Raw genomic sequence first — 10839 nt, forward strand, 5'->3', positions numbered from 1 at the left:
GATGAAAGGACAGGATAACAGGGTAAGAAATCAGGGAATCACTTCCATAGTACTAGAGGGAGCTACAGAGGTTATAAAATCTGTAGGACAAGACAAAAATGAAGATTTGGAGATTTTGCACGGGAGATACTTTTGTAGTCTATATCTAACCATCTAAAGGACTGATGGCTTATTATCACTCTTAAACACTAAAACTAAAATGGTCAACATCTCTAAATCACAAAGTAAAAATTTAAAGCAATATAAAGCCCATTTTATTAAGCTGTATTGCGCAGGTAGACCATAAATTGCGATTATATAATTTATTTTCGGGGCTGCATTTAAAGACTGAAGAAAATATCAGATGCCCTTAGAAAGCCAAATGTTTATCCAAATCCAGGTTCTGATATTCAGCTTAGTATTTGTCATAATAGTTCTACGTGACACAATCTATTCTTTCATTTGTTCTTAGTAGGATGTGATCAAGAACTTCATCACAAAAATAGAAATGCCATAATAATAATGGATCTTGTGGATCTCCTTTAATCAACTTGGAGGATGGAAATTTTATGGTGACTTTATGGCGAGCAGTTCTGCCATACTCTTCGAGGGTGCGTTGCCCTATTTGTACTGATTCTTGCCACAGACGTAACTGCGTTGGTCACCACATGGATCACTGTTACATCAGAGTCATTTTCTGTTCCATTTTGGGTCAGATAACGTGTCCACTCACAAACGGTTCAGTCTCTTCAAGATTATAGTCAAAGTCACTACAGTCTGCTTACTCTAAACGTCAGCTCACAGTTTCTTGAAATTCAGCGTCTCAAGCTTTTACACATTACCTAGGTTCCTCCACGTTTCAGATGCTACGATTTAGGAAACATCAAGAAAACAAAACTAAAACGAAAGCAGGGGAAATCACACAAACAACATAAAGAGATCAAAATGACCACGAGCGATTTTCAAAAGGACGTCACTCACATTATAGAAGCATTGGAATAACTCCTAACATTTTGCTGGGGTGCTCGCACCTGAACTGGAATCTAACGAACAAATGCACCCAAAAATAGGAAGGGAAATGGCTAAATCGCACCAGCTGACAAAAGCGCACGTTCAAATTGACCGCGCCATGTAATCAAAGGTTAATGATACCCTCAAAGTTGCTTTTCTATTGCAGTCAGCGAAAGAAGTTCAGTAACAGTTGCAGTGGGCTTGGCGCAGCTGCTTCGCACGTGTACTTCAACCAGTCACGTACGCGATTTTGTATACGTCTCTAAGTCCTAGCCTGAATATTGTCACCCCTTATACAAGATCACTGTTTCCACTCGCAGCTGTTACCGCTTCGCAGTTAAAATCTGGCAACAGTGTTACTAGCTGTCAAGGAAATTCTTATCACATTCTGCTATGTGTATTAGCTTTTACTCTGAGACAAAGAGAACTTTTTGGGAAGGGAAGACGTATTGAAAACGCTGATCGTGTGACTGGTGAGTTATCGTGTTTTTTTTCTGCTTGCAACAATCTACAGACCGTCTGATGATGACAATTGGCTGATCAAAACTGGTAACAACATTTTAAATAGCTTTTGCGATTGTTGTCACAATAAAATAATATAACATAAAATTTAAAAGATTGTTAAGTGTGCTTTCACGCAGGAACATTATATTTATATTTTTGGGTCACAGTCGTCTAACAATATTTGAATGATCTTTCCGCAATGTTACTGTGCAACTTTGTTTTATATTCCTGTAATTATGTCAGTCGTGAGCCATAATCAAATACAACAAAGTTGGATATAATTAGACTATGTTCTATGAAGTTATCTTTAGGATCTATTGAACTTCGTGTCCTGAAGTGCAGATAAGCACAAAATCAACGAAATATATGGCAGACAGGTAGCAGGTATACTTTCCTGCCATAGAACAACTGATCAACAGAGTGAACACCGGTACAGTATTTACACATGCAATGAAATGCCCTTATAGTCTAATTATATACTCAACTTTGTTGTACTTGATAATGCCTTAAGGCCGAAATCATGTTAGCTACATAAAACAAAGAAGTTGTACAGACAGATATCGGATACATCATTTAGTCATGAATGAATAGTGTTCTGGTGCCGCTGTCGCCATGACATGTCTGTGTCCAGGGTTTCCAGGTCCAAAAATAGAAAGTCCGAACTCGACGTCATATTTAGCCAGACATTTTGCCCTAAAGGCAGGACTCCTATTTAAAATAGAGTATATTCGGTATTGTCAGTCTTTTATAAGCAATGAGTTACAATCAGTTATTCCCAGATCAGTCTTAAACGCGCTTATTTCGAAAAAAAATTGGTAAGCAGCCTCATAATTCAACAATTACGATAGCAACTACGTAGCTCAGTATTCTTAGTTGTTCATTCTTATTTCTAAGATGGTCTTACGTCAGAATAAACTAAAGAGTCATCGTTGGAGAAAATCAACATTTATCCGTTCTTCTGGGACCGAAAAGGAGATGTTCAATAATTATGGTCATTTCAACTAGACTTGTAAAGAAAACACACATTCTTTTTTTTTAAGTACTAATATTTCACGTTCGAATCCACTGTGGCCAAAACGTTTCCTTTTTCCCCTCGTAAATAATTACACGGAACAGGGTAATCTTAGTCATATAGTGATATACTGAAAAAAAAGGTTAAAATGAAAAAACATCATCTTTCTGATTGTCTGAATGTGTTGGTTTGCAGTTTATTGCGTTCCTTTGTCCGTTGGGGGTTTATGAAACAGAACATATACACTTTCGACATTGGCATTGTGGCCTGAAGTTACAAAGTAGTAGTCTGCTAGTTTCAATAAATCCGAAACTTCTACTTTCATTCTTCTGTGATTTGAAATTAGCTGTCCACTGTTCATGTGACAAAATTACTTGAAGGTAGAGTCGTCGTTTTATTGATCCATGAATTTCGCGAAATTTTGCTCATAGTCGAACAATTATTTACTGTCGTCCATGTGGCTGAGCGGGTCGGGTTGGCATCGATTGATCGGCACACTTTGCGTTTCTCGATCCGTGCGTGTCATAATAATAGCAAAAATTGCTCTGAGCACTATGGGACTTAACATGTGTGGTCATTAGTCCCCTAGAACTTAGAAATACTTAAACCTAACTAACCTAAGGACATCACACACATCCATGCCCGAGGCAGGATTCGAACCTGCGACCGTAGCGGTCGCGCGGTTTCAGACTATAGTGCCTAGAACCGCTCGGTCACGCCGGCTGGCATAATAATAGCATTGGTTGGTATATCGACATATACTTACAGTATATTTTACTATACTTACCCCATGCGCTTACGTCATAAGCGTGGAACGAATCTTGCTGGTAGTTGTGCGTTGTCTGTTTCATCCTACTAAATTAACAAAAGCCGGACGGGCCCGAGTTGTATACATCTGGTCGAACACGAACGTAAAGAATTGGACATGTCTGGCTGAAACCAGACACCTGCCAACACTATCTGTGTCGCTGTGCGCAACTAGACTACAATAACGATTCTGTTGCTTATTAGACACAGACCTCTGCCGGTCAAAGTCCGTAGGTACTGATGTGTCCCACATGAAGGATGGCGTCCCACTGTAGGAGAGCATCACATTCTCTTATATTCCCAAATGTTATAAGGAATTTTCTGTACGTATCGCCTTACTCTTTGTTCCCCATCTAAAAGTCTCTAAATTTTTTTTTGTGAAACTTTTCAGACTGATTTCCTGTGATCCGCCATGATTCTTCTCCTGTGCCCACTTTTTCATCTTAGAGTAGCACTTGCAACCTACGTCCTCAATTGTTAGCTCGCTGTATTCCAATCTCTGTCGTCCTCTACAGTTTCTACGCTCTACAGCTCTCTCTAGTACCATTGTAGGTATTTGTTGGTGTCGTAACGGATGTCCTACCATCCTGTCCGTCTTCACGTCAGTTTTTCCATATACTCCTTTCCTCTCCGATTCTGCATAGAATCTCCTCATTCCATACCTTATACAGTCTACCTAATTTTCAACATTCGTCTGTAGCACCACATCACAAATGCATCGATTCTCTACTGTTCCGGTTTTTTCGCAGTCCATATTTCACTATGATACAATTCTGTGTTCCAAACTTACATTCTCAGAACTTTATTCCTTACGTTAAGGTGTATATTGATCGGCACCACTTTGCGTTGCTCGGTCTTCGCGTGGCGTGGTTCTGACACTATGTGGTAATCAGTGATCATAAACAACCCCTAGACCATCATACTACCAATTGGAAATCTTGTTACCATTGTTTTCAATGGTATTTTCCCCACACTGGAAAATACACAAATGTCTGAAGCTGTTCCGTATCATAGCATTCCGGAATGAGTTTGGCTATTCACATCTCTGCCAGGATCCGTGTCCTGTTGGTGCATAGTTTCTGTGCACTGTCGCTGACGCTGCAGTCGATCAAGTAGAAGTCCCTTCTCCAGGTAAAATATCACCAGCAAAGAGGCCTAGAGCGTCACGTTAAGCAGGTAAGATTCTTACTGTCTCTTTGGGATTCATTTGGCAAGAGACATCATGAATGGCGATCCGAAAAAGAATTAATTATTTGTTGAAGTAAAGCACGTCCCAAATACTTATTTACCATGGTTGCAGACAACTAATTAAATTGATATTTCACTGAAGGATTCATGAATATCTTGCAGCTCTGAAACGTCCCCTTAAAAATTATTGAATTACTGTGCTGATAAATCTCTTACATTATTTGATTTTCAAACAGCTGTGCAAAACTGAACGTACTCAGACATTTCGCTCTTTACCTATTCTGATCAACACTAAACTGACACACAATATATTTTAGCGCAACGCAATCTGACTTTCAATAATCCCTACAAAAGAATGGCCCTGAATAACATTAACCTATACCTTTCACAAATCACTTACCTCACAAAAATCTTCGTTACTCGAACTACTGCAATACAGCGAGCGCCACTACTGCCAGCTAAATAAAAGATTCAAACTACTGAAAGCACTAACTACTGATAGGCATAGTTAGCAAATGAAAGAATTTGATAGAGAACAAACAATGTATTTACCTTAATAGTGTTCAAAAGTCATAATATATATAGCAGTTCATGGCATCCATTCTTACAAATGTACTCTTTCTGATGGACACACGTCCAGACCATTCGCTCTCAAAAATCCGCCATCTCACTTTCCCACATCCACCACTGCTGGCGGCTCACCTCCCACTGCGCAACGCTATGGGCTGTTAACAGTCAACTGCCCAACGCTACAATGGCGAGTATTACAAAATGCCAACCAGCCACAGACTGCACACAGCACAGCCAGTGATTTTCATACAGAGCGCTATGTGGCGATGGCGTTACCAATATAAGAACCTAAACAGCCTACTTACATAGCTCCCATGCTCCCCACAAAAAAGTTTACAAATTGTTTTGGGCACTGGCCAATACATATTTGTTAAAATTTTTTCACAATTACAATAACAAAGAAATCTAATACACACACTTATTGATACAATGTTGGTCAAAAGCTAAAATTTTCTCACAGTCCATAAAGACAGTCCTGATCATTCATCACAGTAAAATTGCAGTGGGTTTTTTTTTTCTCAAAGTCTGAGCATGACATCCATTCTTACAAATGTACTGTTTCTGATGGACATACGTCCAGATCATCCGCTCTCAAAAATCCGCCATCTCACTTCCCCACATCCACCACTGCTGGCGGCTCACCTCCAACTGCGCAACGCTACGCGCTGGTAACAGCCAACTGCCCAGCGCTACAATGGCGAGTATTACAACAATGCCAACCAGCCACAGACTGCATACAGCACAGCCAGTGATTTTCATACAGAGCGCTACGTGGCGGTGGCGTTACCAATATAAGAACCTAAACAGCCTACTAACAGCTCTAGTAAACTCATTCCGGACTGCTAATGTCTCAATCAGCAAGCAATTTAAAATGCTTGAGTATTATTTTCTCTGGAAAAGAAAATGAAATGCAGAACATTGCACACTCATGAGTATTTGTGTATTTCATAACTAGGAGGTGAATGAACACTGTTCTAGTTTTAAGAAACTCATAATTTCCACTACGTGTTCACTTGTTGTCTGTGCTTCTGTGCCCAGCAATGATGTGAGATAAGAGACTCCAACCTTTTTTTACTTCTTTTCAAGCATGAACTACTGCATTTAGACCGATTGAGCTGGTCTGTCAGTACGCTCACAAGTCGACTATTTTAATAATTCATTCAAAAGACGAATTCCTCTCTGACATTTGTCTTCTATGAGGATTGTCTCATCATTCATTTTATCTGCAATAAGAACACTAGAAGTCCCCATGGTTGTGATTCTCAGACGGCATACTAAACAGGACTGTTGTTCGTTGGAGTCATTCGTACTCTTGGATGTAGAAGTTGTGATTAGAAATTATTTCTGCAGTATAAGAACAACAGATCGACTATCGTTTATCGACATAACGGCTGCTCTGTGTGTGGTCGTCCTCGTATCTGGTGATGACCCTGTATCGTATTTCATCTGGTAAATGATATCTCTTCCCCATTCGACCCTAATCGTACAGCCAGGGCAGCAAGTGCTCAAACATATATACATAGATGGTGCCATCTGATTACAAAGCCCTTCGTTTCTACGGTAGAACCGTAGAAACTACGTACATGTCAACGACATTCTCCGTAGTTATCACTGTCTTCGTGATTTATTCTCACGTACTCGCGCTAATGTCACACGTGATTGCCGGCAGCTGTGGCCGAGCGGTTCTAGACGCTTCAGTACGGAACCGCGCTGCTTCTACGGTTGCAGGTTCGAATCCTGCCTTGGGCATGGACGTGTGTGACGCCTTTAGATTAGTTAGGTTTAGATAGTTCTAATTCTAGGGGACTGGTGATCTCAGATGTTACGTTCCATAGTGCTTAGAACATTTGAACCATTTTGATCACTCGTGATTCCATTAGAAACGTCCAATCATGACTGAAAGAGAAATTGGTTGAAACCCTTCTTGTCATATTTTGTAGGTAGCAGAAAACTTAGGTATCGGCTGCTGCCGTACAAGACGTAAAACGCTACGCAGTCGAATTGCAGATTCAAATGTGTTAAAACGCTTTGTTACGAAAGCTATAAAATCATTCAGTGTCTCGCATAGTTAAGTGACATAAAAGTTATAGTCTAACTATTTCTTTATACGACAGCGACTGAAATAAAGTATTTCAGAACGTCAACGGCCGTGCCGAGATGGATAAATCCGTTCCCGTCAGTCAGCCGGCCGGAGTAGCCGAGCGGTTCTAAATGCTACAGTCGGGAACCGCGCGACAGCTACGGTCGCTGGTTCGAATCCTGTCTCTGGCATGGATGTGTGTAATGTCCCTAGGTTAGTTAGGTTTAAGTAGTTCTAAGTTCTAAAGGACTGATGACCTCAGAAGTTAAGTCCCATAGTTCTCAGAGCCATTTGAACCATTTTTTAACCTTGTGCATAAAGTTACTGGCTGTCAATGAACAGAGTTCGAGTTCACCCGAAATACAAAATGGCAGTATATGGGATTCACTGATTTACCCGTTACAGCTGTCAGACTTTAATCCAAAAAGAATGACTTCCGCCATGTTTTGTCCCAAAAGCACCGACCTACAGCTGCGTTTACATAAATACTCTGACATTCATATATAAATGGTTGGCGGAGGGTTAACAGAACCGCTTTCATGTGATATACATGAAAGTGCTTATCGCATGTGGTCACCTTATTATTAAACTACCCGTACACGCTTCACGATCAGATGTCAATCTTCCATATGTCAACCATGTGACTAAAACCTGAAATCGTACGTTCCCCTGACAGAGGAGACTGACAGATAAATATGATATTACCGTGCCTGTTCTTCAAAAGTACGGTGCAGTGTACCTTCGGACACGCAGGCATGTCCGAAGCGAGAATGCATCGGTACATCTGAACACAGGCACTGCAATATCGCACTTTCATATTGCTCCTCGAACGGTTCACTCACGGATAGCACGAATGAAAAATAATACAAACAAGCTGTCCTCCTTTCAAGTTTGTCGATGTCTTCCGCCAATCCTCCCTAGTGAGGATCCCATACCGCGCGTAGTGCAGGCAGTCTTTTTAGCAGATTTATTGCATCTGCTGAGTGCTCTGCAAGAAAGCACAGTCGTTGGTTCGGCTTCTACACAACACTTTTTATCTGTTGGTTCCAATTGTATTTGTTCGTAAATGTAATCACTAGATACTTAGTTGAACCGTCAACTTGTAAATTTGTGTAATTTGTCGTATAAATGAAGTTTAACGGGCATTTTATACTCATTTGAAGGATCTCACATTTTTATTGTTCAGGGTAAACTAAGATTTTACACAAAATAGGAATAAGATGTCTTGTCTTAATCATTTTACGATTAATTTTGATCCTCTGATGACTATTGTAGGCTGTAAACGACACCATCATTTGCAAAGAATCTAAGATAATTGCTCAGATTGTCTAGTGCATCAAGCAAAATTCACTGGCATTTCTCATTCTGTATGTGGGCAGAACTGTCGGTGTGGTGTCAAATTGTCTGTTAGGGTGCCTCGACGTTTGACAATAACACCACATTGAACGCCTGGTAACGAAATTGTATTGATACTGGATATCTAATGCTGTTAGTAATTTATTTACGTCTTCCCGCATATAAAACTGCATGTTGTTCTGGGCGATATGCGAGGGTTGTCCAGAAATTAAGTTCCGATATGTCGCGAAATGGAAACCACTATGAAAATCCGGTAAAGCTTTGCACAGACGTGTATGGCAGTATCTCTGGTACGCCTGTCGATCGTGTCGCGTCGCTATTTTTCAGTTTTGATTGAACAGAGAGCACGTAAAGATGCGTAGGTGATAGCGTCCCCCGCCAAGTATGAGGGCCTGGTTAGAGATTTAGCCTGTGTCATGCAGCCCACATAACACAACTGTCGAGCATGCCAATTCCCGGCCGCACCCTGCAGGGGCAATGAAGACGCTCCTGCAGCGTTTCTGATGAGAAGTGTTCGATCACCCACAAGACAGTGCGTAATTGGCTCCACCTGAGTCTAATATTTCTCACAAAAACTACTGGCTATGAAGACAAAATTTTTCCACGGACAACGAGCTGCAGACTAGTGCAGATAACTGGCCAAAAGCACAGGCGGCTGCTTTCTATGACGAGGATATTGGAAAGCTGGTACAACACTACGACAAAATTCGACGTTGGATAGGCGACTATGTAGAGAAGTAGGTGGAAGGTGTACCTAAATGTTGCAAATAAAACGTTTCTGGTTTTCGCTGTGGTTTCCATTTCGAGACCGATCGGAACATATTTTCTGGACAACCCTCGTAAAACGATAACAATGGGGACACATATGTAGTAAATAGGGAAAGATTGGCCAGTGTTATACAGGATACGGAAGCTGATGTTGATCTCTAAATATATACTACGAAGCATTGGTTACAACAGGGAAATTTCTGAACGGGTTGTAATAACGGATATATATTCAAATTTCACTCTGAGATATAAGTAGAATTGAGAATTTGCCTACATTTGTTATATTGTGTGCCACTAAGGCGTCTGAGCAGTGGTTGTGATGACTCACATTCTGAAAATGTTAAAAACCTTCGGTTTCAGTGAATAATTTTATGATTGGTTTCTCTAGTGTTGCCATTGCAGTATGTTTGAAATATACTGAATCTCGGGTGCTTCGCAGGTTTCATATACTGCATAAGAGATACCAATACCATGTGTTTTGAATGCTTAAAAATATATATGTTGCAGAATTTGATATTGCGGCTGTAACAACGTAGTTACCAAATACTGTAGCATAAATAAATAATGTGAAACTTCGTACTATCTTTAAATAATTGCAGAATATAAGCTTCAAAATCAAGAAGACTGAGGGAGTGTGACAAGATTTCGTGTATGTGATGTGATTCTGCCTACATTCTTCCTATTATCTATTCCTAGCCGAACTACGAATTCGAATACTCTATGTGTGTAATTGAATTATTAGAGACTATTTAAAAATTGTTCGTGTTGAGTATTTAATTCTATCTAGTCTATCTCACACTGTTTAGACAGTTCGAAAAGATGTCCAGATACAATCATCTAAGTGACGGAACACTTTTGACATTGACTGCATCTTACATTGAGTATGAGGCAGTGTGTAATGAAAATGTTAAAGTCGTTTATAATAATGTAACTACATATTCCTGCGTACCGTAAACGGGCAGACACTTGCAGAGATCATTAAGACAGAGAGTGCTGTCAAGCGTGATGAATGAAGTTTGAGACCCTATCTTTACTAACATTAGCTTGTGATGAGGATCTATTACGTTCTTTTATCTTCTTTATGTCCACAAGAGGCTGATGGAATATTGAGAGGCTGCATGACGCAAGGCATGGTCTCACTTCAAGGCTGTATGCAAACGCTAATCGAAACAATAGTGGTATTAGCAGTAGCCATCATCTCTCCTTATTCGAAAATAAATATGTCATTGCTACTCTGTAGCATTGGAGAAAGACGCCATCTGACGTGAGACTCAACAGTAACAGGTTGAAATAATTTATTCAAGATACATGAAGCCGTGAGTAACTAATAAATCTCATCATTGGTAAACGACGCACAAATTGTGGAAGGTCCTTTCCCAGGCAATTATTACAGATGTGTATGTGCTATAGACGTAATTAACCTCTCTAAGAAACTTCCTGGCAGATTAAAACTGTGCCCCGGACCGAGACTCGAACTCGGACCTTTGCCTTTAGCGGGCAAGTGCTCTACGAACTTTTTTTTTTCTACCAACGTTTTTGTCTTTTTTTAAAGTTGCAGGTAAGG

Source organism: Schistocerca americana, chromosome 3 (assembly GCF_021461395.2).
Source record: "Schistocerca americana isolate TAMUIC-IGC-003095 chromosome 3, iqSchAmer2.1, whole genome shotgun sequence".
In the NCBI taxonomy this organism is placed as follows: domain Eukaryota; kingdom Metazoa; phylum Arthropoda; class Insecta; order Orthoptera; family Acrididae; genus Schistocerca; species Schistocerca americana.